The 13720-nt window shown below is 41.0% G+C and overlaps 1 pseudogene; it reads right to left on the bottom strand.

Moving 5' to 3' along the window:
• Window positions 1–9066: 9066 nt before the first annotated feature.
• On the bottom strand, window positions 9067–12872 carry LOC103073199 (sprouty-related, EVH1 domain-containing protein 2 pseudogene; annotated as a pseudogene).
• Between the last annotated feature and the right edge of the window lie 848 nt (window positions 12873–13720).

Below are 13720 nucleotides of genomic sequence, written 5' to 3' on the forward strand. Positions count from 1 at the left end.
GTAGGGAAAAAAGCAAATTCCCCTTCTTAGACACCTAGGACATTGTCAGGTGAGGAAGAAAGAGAAGGACGTTCTAAGAGGGAATACAATGTGTTAAGACATGGGGATCTAAAAGGGCCTGGTGTGTTTGTGGAATGGTGAGAAGCTTCATAGCTGGAGTTGGTGGTGGAGTAGAAAGTGAGGCTTATAAGGTAGACTGGATCCTAATATGCTAGACCAAGGAGTTTGGATTTTATCCTGTAGGAATTTGGAAGTCAAAAGAGTGGTTTTGGTTTTGTTTGGTAAAGATCATTTTGAAAGCAGTGTGGAAGCTGAACTGGTCTGGAGTGGGGAGGGAATGGTGACAGGGCTAGTTAGCAGGTGTTATAGTAAGTAGTTCAAACTAATATTATAAGAGCCTGAACCCAGATTGTGGCAGTGCAGGCCAGGTTTGGCAGAATTATATTTCTGAGGTAGAATCAGTAGAATTGCATGCTGCTTGATTGAATATGCAGGGTTAGGAAGAAGAGGTAGTTAGGACAAAAGCAGAGGTTTCTAGTTTGGGAAGCTGGTTTGTGATTGAGAATGAGAATATAATTAAGGAATCCAATATATTGTGGAGCATTGGGGCAGTAGAGAACACAAGTCTGATTTCAGACCAGTGGAGCTTAAGGTACCCTTGTAGTCTATAGGTAGAGATGTTTATAAGTAATTTGGAAAGCTTAAGCAGGAATTTGGGGCTAGTATTAAAAAGTTGGGGATCTATCACTGTATAGTTGATAGTTGAAGCTGTGTAAGCAGATGAACTTCTTAACCCCAATGAGTAAGGATTGGACAGAAGAGGAGTGTCTGACAAAGGCAAGAAAGAAGAATGAGGAGACGGTAGTGTCCCAGAAGCCAAGAAGAAGAACTTTTGAGAAATAAAAACAATAAATAGCTTTAGGCAATGTGACTACAAGCCAGTGAATTCAGCAACCAGGAAGCTTTCCTTTATAGTTTTATGGAATCTTGGCAGAAGCCAGACTGTAATGAATTGAATGAATGGAAAAGGAGAAAGTACTGACAGTGGATGTAGACTAATCCTTCCAGAAATCTGGCTATGAATGGAAGGAGGGAGAAAGGATAGGAGTTTGTGATGAAATAGGGTGGATTTAAGTGTTTTTAGTTTGTTTCGAGTGGAGAAAGTTAAGTATGTCTGTAGGTAGACAAGAAAATGTTCCATAAAAAAAAAGAAAATGTTAAAAATAGAGATGAAAGGGGAAAATTGATAGAGACAGAGTCTAGAGAGACAGTCTTCCTTACAGAATCTTCTGGTGACCACCACATATAAGTTGGCTTAGGATGCTCAGAGTGTGGAACAAAACCAGGGAAGAGGCAAGAGGGAGAGACACACAAGAGAACAAAAGCTTGGACTCCTGTTCATAACTTCCTTTTATATTCTAGAGAATACTTATCATAGAGTACAATCAGTCTCTCTCTGGGTCTGATCTACCGTGTTACTTTGTCCTAGAAGATTTTGTTTACTCCCTTAGTTGAAAAAGCTACTAGAAAATGCAACTCAGTTCAATTACTATTAAATGAACTGTCTCTGGGCTTCCCTGGTGGCGCAGTGGTTAAGAATCCACCTGCCAATGCAGGGGAAAAGGGTTCGAGCCCTGGTCCGGGAAGATCCCACATGCCACAGAGCAACTAAGCCCGTGCACCACAACTACTGAGCCTGTACTCTAGAGCCCGTGAGCCACAACTACTGAGCCCATGTGCCACAATTACTGAAGCCCGCGCACCTAGAGCCCATACTCCGCAACAAGAGAAGCCACCTTAATGAGAGGCCTGCGCACCACAATGAAGAGTAGCCCCAGCTCGCTGCAACTAAAAAGAAAGCCTGCACACAGCAACTAAGACCCAACGCAGCCAAAAATAAATAAATAAATAAGTAAATTTTTAAAAATAAATAAAAGAAATGCAAAAAAAAGAGAACTGTCTCTCTTTTGTTTTCTCCAGCTTTATTGAGATATAATTGACATATAACATTGTATAAGTTTAAGGTGTACAGTGTGTTGATTTTATACACTTACATATTGCAAAATGATTACCACCAGCCACATAATTGCCATTTCTTTCTTGTGGTGAGAATATTTAAGATTTACTCTTAGCAACTTTAAAGTATATAATACAATATTATTAATTATAATCACAATGTTGTACATTAGATACCCATAATTTATTGATCTTATAACTGGAATTATGTACCCTTTGAACATCTCTCCTTCTCCACTCCCCAGCCCTTGGAAACCACCACTCTGCTGTTTCTATGAGTTCAGCTTTTTTAGATTCCACATGTAAGTGATAGCATACAGTATTTGTCTTTCTCTGTCTGACTTATTTCACTTAGCATAATGCCCTCAAAGTTAATCCATGTTGTTGCAAATGGCAGAATTTCTTTCTTTCTTGAGGCTGAATATTCCATCGGATATATGTATGTGTGTGTGTGTGTGTGTGTGTCTGTGTGTGTCTGTGTGTGTCTGTGTGTGTCCTACAACTTTTTAATCCATTCATCTGTCAATAGACACTTAGGTTGTTTCCATATCTTGGCTGTCATGAATAATGCTGCAGTGAACATTGGGGTGCAGGTATCTCTGATATTCTGTTAGTTTTTTGAGGAACCTCCATACTGTTTTCCATAGAGGCTGTACCAATTTACATTCCCACCAACAGTATATGAGGGTTCCCTTTTCTCCACACCGTCTCCAGCATTTATTGTTTGTAGACTTTTTGATGATAGCCATTCTGACGGGTATGAGGTGATATCTCACTGTAGTTTTGATTTGCATTTCTCTAATAATTAGTGATGTGCATCTTTTCATGCACCTGTTTGCCATCTGTATATCTTCTTTGGAAAACTATCTGTTCAGGTCTTCTGCCCATTTTTTTAATTCGGTTGCTTGTTTTTTGGTATTGAATTGTATGAGCTGTTTATATATTTTTTTATATTAACCCCTTGTTGGTCATATCATTTGCAAATATCTTCTTCCATTCCATAGTTTGTCTTTTCATTTTGTCAATGGTTTCCTTTGCTGTGCAAAAGCTTTTAAGTTTAATAAAGTTCTGTTTGTTTATTTTTGCTTTATTTCTTTTGCCTTAGGACACAGATCCAAAAAAATATTCCTGTGATTTATGTCAGAGAGTGTTCTGCCTATGTTCTCTTCGAGGAGTTTTATAGTTTCCAGGCTCTGGTGGGGTGTGTGTGGAGAGGGACTCCAGTGACTAGCATCAGCAAATGTGAATACCTATGGAGCAAAGATGGTGAAATCTTTAGAGGGTCTGCAGCGGCTGGGTTGGCCTTTAGTTTCTTCAGTGGCAGAATCTGCTGTTTGTCTGCAGGGCAGGTCACTGTGAACTGCGATTGCTGCCACTGCATGACTGTATTGGTAGCCCCTGTTTTTTCCTTATTCCTAGCCATCTCTATATGTCTCAGTTTTGATGGTCTGGGTGGAATGAAACTGAAGTGGGACCTTCATGTGGTGCCCAAAAGGCTGGAAACTGGTCGCCCATCCCACTCGTCCTTTTCTGGTGAGGGGAACCCTCTACCTGAGAAACCCCCTCTTGGTACTGAGCAATGCTTACTTGGGGGATGTGATGATGCAGGCAAAATGAAGCTATCTTTTTTCTCTTCTTGGGCAGTTATTCTCAGGTTTTGTTTTTCTACTGTGTTGCCAAAGTTTCTTAATTGGACTACAGCGCTCTCCCACAGCTGTTTTTGTTCATGGATAGCTGTCTAATTGTTGATCTTTGTTGGGTGATGGAGGCCAGGGTCTCCTATGTCACCATTTTGGTGACTTCCTTAATAAATTTTATTGTTTGGAGTTTTTTTATTATAGTAGTTAACATGTTTATTTTAGGAACTTCAGGAAATACAGATAAGCAAACAGAAAAGATAAGAGAACTTGGGTACACTACTCCCCAGAGATAATCAATACTAGCATTTTGGTATATGTTCTTCAGGCCCTTTTTTCTGTGTGTAATAGCTGTGCGTAGAGCCAAACTCAATCTAACCACTTCCACAAGACTTTCATCTGTCAGATTCCAAATGGTCCCAGTTAGGTTTTTACAGTACTTATTTGATAAGCCACACAGTGTATTATGTTAATGTTATTTCTTCTGGGAATCACCAAGGAGTCACATTTTCATTTTCCATACATTCTAGATTTGAAAGCATATCACTAACCATCTGTTTTAGGGATTCTAGTTTTTTTATTCCTTCTTGCTACTGGACATGACTGTCTTATAATTCTCACTGGGAATTGATTAGTGTATAGATATTGCCAGGTAAAATAATTAGTGCTATAATGAGTATGCTGGAAGCTGAAAACTTGGAAAAAGAATTACTTACTGAAATTTTAATAAGAATTGTCATCTAAGAGATGAGATTAGCCATCTGTAGAAGTGGTTTACAAGTGTGTTATTAATGGAAACATAGGAAACAATCAAATTAATCAAGATACAGCTTTAGAACTGGGAGGTAACTAAAGAAAGCATTTCTACAAGCAATTTTTATAGGCTTTTAAGATTACAACAGTATTTCTACATGTCTTTTTGTTTTTCTACAACAGAAACTATGTAGAAATGCTTCCTTGTCCGTATTACAGATCTGTCTCATTTTTCCCTTTTTTATTATGGTAAAATGTACATAGCCTAAAATTTACCCTTTTAATCATTTTTCAGTGTACGGTTCAGTGGCATTAATTACATTTACATTTTTGTATAACCATCACCTCTATTCATTTCCAGAACTTTTTTATCAACCCAAGCTGAAACTCTGTACCCATAACAATAACTCTCCATTCCTCCCTCAGCTCCTGGAAACCACTATTCTACTTTCTGTCTCCATGAATTTAACAACTCTAGGTACCTCATGTAAGTGGAATCATACAATATTTGTCTCTTTGTGTCTGGCTTATTTCACTTAGCATTCTGTCTTTAGGGTTCACCCATGTTGTAGCATGTTCAGAATTTCCTTCCTTTTTAAGTTTGAATAATATTCCATTGTATATATATACCACATTTTGTTTATCCATTCATATGTTGATGGTCATTTGTGTTGTTTTCACCTTTTGGCTATTGTGAGTAGTGCTGCTATGAACACAGGTATACAAATATCTGTTCGAGTTCCTGTTTTCAGTTCTTTTTGGGTATATACCTAGATGTGGAATTGGTGACTCATATGGTAATTCTATGTTCAATTTTTTGTGAAACCTCTATACTGCACCATTTTACATTCCCACCAACAATGCACAAGGGTTCCAATTTCTCCACATCCTCACTAACACTTATTATTATCTTTTGATTTTTTAAAATAATAGCCATCCTAATATCCTGATGGGTATGAAGTGGTATCTCACTGTGGTTTTGATGTGCATTTCCCTAATGATTAGTGATGTTGAGCATCTTTTCATGTGTTTTTTGGCCATTTGTATATCTTCTTTGGAGAAATGTCTATTCAAGTCTTTTGCCTATCTTTAAATTAGGTTGGTTTTATTGTTATCTTTTGAAGGATAAATTTGCTGGATACAGAATTCTAGGTTGGGTTTTTTCTTTCAACACTTTAGATATTTCACTGCACTCTCTTCTTGCTTGCATGGTTTTTGAAGAGAAGTCTGATGTAATTCTATCCTTGTACCTCTAGGTAAGGTGTTTTTTAACCCTGACTTCTTTAAAGATCTTGTCTTTGATTTTCTGTAATTTGAATAGGATTTGCCTATGTGTAGTTTGTTTTTTTTTTTTTTTTTTTTTTTGTTTTTTTGCCTATTGGTGTTCTCTGAGCTTCCTGGATCTGTGGTTTGTTATCTGTCACTAATTTTGGAAAATTCTCAGCCATTATTAGTTCAAACATTTCCTCTGTTCCTTTCCTTCTTTCTTCTCTTTCTGGTATTCCCTTTATGCATATATTACACCTTTCGTAATTGTCTCACAATTATTGTATATTCCATCTTTTTCATTCTTTTTTCTTTTTGCATTCCATTTTTAGAAGTTTCTATTTATATATCTTCAAACTCACTAATTCTTGTTTTAATTTATTTTTTATTGAAATATAGTTGATTTACAATGTTGTGTTAATTACTGCTGTACAGCAAAGTAACTCAGTTATACATATATATATATATATATATTCTTTTTAATAATCTTTTCCATTATGGTTTATCACAGGATATTGAATATAGTTCCCTGTGCTATACAGTAGGACCTTGTTGTTTATCCATTCTATATATACCACAAACTCACTGATTCTTTCCTCATTTATTTCTCATCTACTGATGTGCCCATAGAAGACATGCTTCATTTCTGTTACAGTGGTTTTTATTTCTATCATTATTTTTTGGTTCTTTCTTATAGTTTCCATTCTCTCTGCTTACATTACACATCTGTTCTTGTATGTTGTCCAGTTTTTCCAGTAGAGCCCTTAGCATATAGTTATTTTAAATTCCTGTTCTGGTAATTCCAAAATCTCTGCCATATCTGAGTCTGGTTCTGATGCTTGCTCTGTCTCTTTATACTGTGTTTTTTGCCTTTTAGTATGCCTTGTAATGTGTTGTTGAAAGGTAGACATATGATGTACTAGGTAAAAGGAACTCAGGTAAATTGGCATGTAGTGTGAGATTGTATGTTTCTTTGGCCAGGAGTTAGGCTGAGTTTACTGTTTACTGTAGCTGTGTCAGAGGTAAAATTTCCTACAGTGTCTGTTTTTTTGTCTCCCCTGTCATCTTTGAGTTTCCCTAGAGAGTCCTTCTTAAATAAGGTCTGAGATGTGCAGTTCTTTCCATTGTAATTCCCTGTTTTATACAGGAGTCTTACTGATGTGGTGGTATGATATCAGAATATGGGAAGGATTCTATATTCCTATTTCCTGGGCTGTAATCTTTATAAGTGCATTTTCATTCCACACCCCCACCCCTTCTAAGGTGAAACAGGAAAGCTAGAGGGGGCTGGATTGGGTATTTCTATTCCTCCAGATCAGCTAGGCTCTGGTAGAACCCAAGGTGGAATCTAATCATCTGCAATGTTGGTGACTCCAACTTTAGAAATAATGAATACCGGACTTCCCTGGTGGCACAGTGGTTAAGAATCCACCTGCCAGTGCAGGGGACACGGGTTTGATCCCTGGTCTGGGAAGATCCCACATGGTGCGGAGCAACTAAGCCCATGTGCCACAACTACTGAAGCCCACGTGCCTAAAGCCCACGAGCCACAACTGAGCCCATGTGCCACAACTACTGAAGCCCGCGTGCCTAGAGCCCATCCTCCACAACAAGAGAAGACACCGCAATGAGAAGCCCACGCACCACAAACGAAGAGTAGCCCCCACTGGCCACAACTAGAGAAAGCCCTCACGCAGCAACGAAGACCCAACGCAGCCAAAAATAAATAAATAAATTTATTTTTAAAACTAATAAAATAAAAATTTTAAAAATAAAATAAAATGATAAGCATCTTCTAAAATATTGGCTATTAATGCTTAGTGAGCTCTCAGTTTTGTAGTTCCTATGTCTGCATGTACCTTTACATTTTCTATAGTGAGCCATTCCCCACCCCCCAACCCCTGTCCACACATTTGCTTAATCTTGTCTGGCTTTCAGAATCAAGTGGCTAAAGGAAGAAAAGCTTAGTAAAGGGACTTAGGTTCCCTTTTTATCTACTGCTTCTTTATTGGCACCATTTCCTACTCCCCAAACAATAATTATAAAAGCAAAAACTAATTTTCAATAAAAACCCTTTTATATTAACAGTTTTATGGCAGGTCAATGCCATATTGCCTATTCTTGGATTGCGGGGACTGTATCTATGGGGTTTCCCAAGACAAGGAGCCCCTAGAAAGCTGGAAACATCAACCCAATTATGCACTTAATTCCTTTGTCAAGGTGCTGTAACCAAAGACCACACAGAGATGGTAAACCATAAGGGTTATATTTAGTATGAAGGGAAGAACAGGCATATAGAGGGATCGCTCCAAGACTGTCACTTCGGGGACCTGCGGCCTTTCCCCAGTTCTCTCTGCCTGCCCAGTCAGTATTCCTACAGGAAGTGGGGCTATTGTTAGGGATGACCTTAAGTGAAAGTGCTTCAATGTTTTCTGTGTGAGGTTTGTATGATAATAGTCAATCTTAGTTCTCTCTCTCCTCTCTTGCCTGTCTCTCTGTCCCCCACCACCACTAACAACTTTTACAACTACTGTGATTTATCTAGAAGTGAAATACCAGTCCAGAGAGCTCCAAAGTCAACATGGAAATGAAACCTCAGCAGAGCAATGTCCATTCTGTTACCTCCTGTCCAGGGCACTTTTTGCTACCCAGAGGTAGGCTGAGGCCAAAATTCTTGGTGGGTTTAACTCACCCCAGATAGTCAGAAACCAGATAGACAGGGAAGATAGGAAGGAAGGCTTGGTCCACAGAAACTGAAACGACTCGACATTATAGTCAACTTAGTGCCGCTTGGCCCCACCTTAAACCCTTCTAATCTCTTCTGTACCTATCCCTGAAAGCTTTATGACTCTGGCCTTTGTGTTCTTTTCTAGGTGACCAGGGTGATATTTAAAAGAAGACAGGAAGCTATCGTAACATGTAAAGCAGATTTGGAATTAGGGAATGTTCTCCTTGGCTCCAGGTTCCAGACTTCAATTTTTTTCATTCAACTTAAATTTTATGAGTACTTACTTAGGCCAGGTATTTGGTGAGACTTTGAGATAAGGATTTGGGTAAGATTTAGTCCCTGTCCAGGAAGAGTTCATAATTTGGTGGGGAACACACAAATATGAACAAATAATTGCCATATTATAAAGTGCAAGTACTAGAATAGAGGTGCTATGGGGAGCGCTGTCAGTAAAAAATTCCTCAGCCAGTCTGGTTTTGGGGCCAGACCCAGTCGACTCCTGCTGGTTTCTGGAGCCAATCCAGAAAATAGAAACTCAGGTGGAGTCTGCAATCTCATAATGCAAAGGCTACGGAGCTGGGAAGGGGTAGTGGCTTGCCCACCACCTCCAGAGGCAGCGGGAGGGGGGCGGTTCAAGGAGCTCAGCGGGTGCCTTCACCTGTTTGCTCATTGCTCCTGAGGACCATCAGGGTGTCCTTCATTTCCCTCTACGGACACCAGAGCTGTTGGAAGGTAAGCTGAGGCATGTTAAAATTTGGGGGAGTTTGAGTAAAAACCAATTTGAATTGGGCAGCGCCAAACTGGAGGTGGTTGGGGTCGCTCTAACTATAGGAGGTGGGGAGAGAGACTTTTGTGGAGAAAAGGCAGAAGCAAAGTAAGGAAATTATTGATTGGCTATTACTTAAAGTCTAGTTGGCTGTGTGTGATTGGTTGTCCTTATCACTGTGATTTTGAAACCTTGAGGCGTTTATAGGCTTAGATTCTGGCCTGCTTACATAGGCCACCATGGCATTAGAGCCACATCAGTCTAATGGCCTCCTTATTTAATTAATTTTACAACATATATATAAATATTTATACATGTATCTGTATTAAGCTAAACATGAGTTCATACTAATGTCTCCAATTCATATCTATTACCCTGTGGATCATTTTAGCTTCTTCCCTTTGCTTATCTGTACCCTCCCAGTCCAACAGTAAGAAAACTGGCTCCTATAATCCACCATCAGGTACTTAATTGTTCAATTCCAGTATACATGTATAGTGGTTTCAGAATTGCTAGCCTGTATCCTCAGGGGAAACAACTTTATCAACCAGAATAGAGTGCTATGTACAATCCCTTTTGCCTATATTCTTAGACACAACTCATTTACAAAGTTACTTAGGTTTGCACCTTTGCCCCCACCCACTTCAGGAAGGTTCTTTCATACATTTGTAACACAGATTCTTTTTTCATATTCTGCATTCTGACCTTGTATCTCTTGATCTCCTAAACGATTTTTTGTTTTAGTTACATATATTAAGTTTTACTCTTTGTGCTATAAAGTTCTATGGCTTTTGAAAAACGTGTAAAGCATCCACCATTACAGTATCATAGAGAATAGTTTCACTGTCCAGAAATATTCCCCTGTGCTTCACCTATTGAACCCTCCTCCTCTTCTCCAAATTCCTGTAAACCAGTGATGGTTTTACTGTCACTATAGTTTTGCCTCTTCTAGAACGTCATATAAATGGAATTATACAGTATGTAGTCTTTTCAGACTGGCTTCTTTCACCTAGAAATATATATTTATCATTCATCCATGTTTTTGCATGGGTTGATAGTCCATTCCCTTTTATCCCTCAATAGTATTCCATTATTTGGATGTACCACAGTTTGTTTATTTAGTCACTTACTGGGGAACATCTTGGTTGCTTCTAGTAATTATGAATAAAGCTGCTATAAGCATTCACATCCAAAAAAAAAAAGATCCTCACAGAAGAAATATTTGAGCTGAATATTGAAGGAAAAGGAAAAGTTTACTAAGGAGAATGAGTGAGAACAGCATGAGGAAGGGCAGAGAGGGATGAAAGAACATGGCATGTTTGGTGGCCAACAGAAAGTTTTCCCTAATTGAAATGGTACATTTATGATGACAAAGTTGGAAAGGTAGGATGGGACTAAATCATAAAGATTCATGGAGTGTGGACTTTATCCTTATAGACCAATGTTTCCCAACTTCACTTATTCATATTCTACCTTCACCATTTTAATTTCTTAAATCTAGGCAATAGTATCTTTGAAATCATGAGTTTAATATATTTTCTTATGAATATTAAAATAAAAAGTATGCCTATTAAAATAAAAATGTATTCATTTGTCTCCCAACAGTGGTACACTATAACTGTTTAGAAAGATAATTCTGAGAGCGTTATATGAGAGAGAGTGGATGGAGGAGTCAAACAGGGGATTACTTTAAAGGCTATTGAAATACCGAGAGATGATGAAGTTCTGAACTAAAAAAAAGCCTTATTGGCAGGGATGGTAAAGAGCGGAAGGACTTTAAAAGAGATTTAGGAACTAGAATAGACAGGATTTATTAATTAGAGGAAGGTAAGGATATTTATGAACTAAAATCTGGATTTGGTGACTAATTAAGTGGAAGGGTGGAAGATTACAGAAAAGGAAAGATCTAGAATTACTTGTAGGTCTCTTGTCTTGGAAGTGAATGATGGTACCAGTTCACCCAAGCAGAGAACAAGAGCAAAATTAGGTCTGAGGGAAAAAATTTCCCTCGAAAATTTATTTAATTGAAAATTTCTTTTAAGTTACAAATACAGTATGTTCTCACTGTAACAAGTGAAATAAAAAATGCAAGAAGATAAAGTTAAAAATCTCCCCTTTCATATCCCCCTCCCCTCCCCTTGCAACATTGAGGGTACCAATTTGTGCAGCCTTTCACACCTTCTTCATGTCTGTGTATTTATGCACACAAATACGATGATTTATTTATTTATTATTATTATTTTTTTGCAGTACGTGGGCCTCTCACTGTTGTGGCCTCTCCCGTTGCGGAGCACAGGCTCCAGACGCACAGGCTCATTGGCCATGGCTCACGGGCCCAGCCGCTCCGTGGCATGTGGGATCTTCCCGGACCGGGGCACGAACCCGTGTCCCCTGCATCGGCAGGAGGACTCCCAACCACTGCGCCACCAGGGAAGCTCGATGATTGTTTTTTATAAAAATGAGGTCATATTCTCTCTCCCTCCCTCTCCCCCCTCCCCCACCTCCCTCTCTCTCCGCTTTGTGCTTCCCTCCACAGCACCTGCACATCACTCAGCAGTGGTAGCAGGCCCGAAGGGGTAGGTAACAGCAAGAACAGGGGGCCAAGAAACACAAGTCAGTAAGAGCCATCCACGGGAGGCAAAACTCGTAGCTCGTATCGCACAGGCACAGGTCTGTATAGTCTCCCTCGGGTTCGACATAACAGTGTTAGAGCATGCTGTCCTCACCATATACAGCTCACCGCTTGAAGCAAAGTTCTCACGGAGTCAGGCGCGTCCTGACAGTGGCCCCTCCGGTTTTCCTCAGGGTTGAAAGCGTCCTGGCAGTACGCCCACCGCCCACTCGGAGCGCTCCCTGTCCTTCCACCACAGGGACTTGACCCGGAATGGCTGTGTCTTGATCACGCTGGCCCCGCGCTGATGCCAAAGTCTGAGGAGTCCTCATGGGGGTAATTGTAGTCGTGCTTAAGGACCTTGTCCTTGGCGAAGCGCAGGTACGAGCCCGCGTCTTCCAAGGGGTTCAGGTATTTGTCCCTCGCCGGCGCCGGTAATCCTCGTAGTGTGCGTCATCCAGGTCTTCTCCCTGGGTTGATGTGCACGATCTCCTAGTCGTCCAGGAAGCTCACCTGGCAGTAGGGCCTTGCCATCAGCTGTTCCAGGTGATAATGGTCTGTGGGGTATGTGTCGTGGAGGTGACCCAGGGTATAAATCCTCTGGTGCTCACAGGATGTGAGGGAGGAGATTGTCCGAATAAGTTGTTCCTTCTTCTGAGATGAATTATTGATAGCAGAACTGTCTGTAGCTGTTGTAAAAACGTCATCGCAAAGCTCACCTTCGCTACAGATGGTGGAAGATGATGTTGAGCTTTCTATAAGCTCTTCGATTGCTTTCCTCACTCAAGGCTTCGGACAGTAAGTCAAAACTTACTATTGTTTGACCTTCCAATGATGAAAAGTTGGGTTGGCTTTGGGGTAGGCCAATTCCTTTCTTAAATAGCATTCCAATACCACCAGTTTGTCTTTCTGTCGTTCACCATGGATGAGAAAGCCGATTTGTCATCCGGGAGCATAACCTTACCGATCCCACCTTCCTTCCTGTGGAAACCATCCCCCCCCCCCCCCCCCCCCGCTGGAGTCATCTGAGGTCATAACCACAGCCTTGACGCACACAATATAGCTGTCCTCACCCGCGTGTGTTTCTTTGGTCATTTTCCTGGTCACCTACATACCTGTCCTGTGGCGGTGGGCAGCCTTCATTTTCCTGTCCGCTCCCCCTCCGCCTTATTCACATCTTGGAGATTGCCTGATTTGGTTGGGGGTGGGGTGGCTAGAGCAAGGCGACTGAAGCGCCTGGGCAGGGGTGCATAGGCAAGGTGGCGGGGGCGGGGACTGAGCACCCTGGAGCCAGGGGCTGGAGGCCGGCAGGGGCTCTGGGGATTTGGGAGCGGGTAGAGGAGAGAAGGGTGCGATTTGGGTGGGAAAACAAGTGTGCTGCTGAGAGCCGGGGAGTGCTGAGAGAAGACGGAGAGGGCCAGCTGCTGGAGGGGGCTCAGTCCCGGGTTGTCCCCCTCCCCCACCCAGGCCAGACCAATCACGGTTTTGGGGGAGCTGCACCTGCGAGGCACTGCAGGGTACCCCACTGAGCTACATCTCTCCACTCCACCGATTTACTCCATATGGGATTCTTGCCATCGTCAAGAGGAGGAGCTTCCCTTTTCTTTTTTTTTTCTTTTTAGCATCTTTATTGGAGTATAATTGATTTACATTGCTGTGTTAGTTGCTGCTGTATAACAAAGTGAGTCAGCTATACGTATTCATATATCCCCATATCCCCTCCCACTTGTGTCTCCCTTCCACCCTCCCTATCCCACCCCTCTAGGTGGTCACAGAGCACGGAGCTGATCTCCCTGTGCTATGCGGCTGCTTCCCACTAGCTATCTATTTTACATTTGGTAGTATTTTTAAGTCCATGCCACTCTCTCACTTCGTCCCAGCTTACCCTTCCCCCTACCTTTCAAGTCCATTCTCTACGTCTGCATCTTTATTCTTGTCCTGCT

The sequence above is a fragment of the Lipotes vexillifer genome, unplaced genomic scaffold, assembly GCF_000442215.2.
Source record: "Lipotes vexillifer unplaced genomic scaffold, Lipotes_vexillifer_v1.1 scaffold926, whole genome shotgun sequence".
Lineage (NCBI taxonomy): Eukaryota > Metazoa > Chordata > Mammalia > Artiodactyla > Lipotidae > Lipotes > Lipotes vexillifer.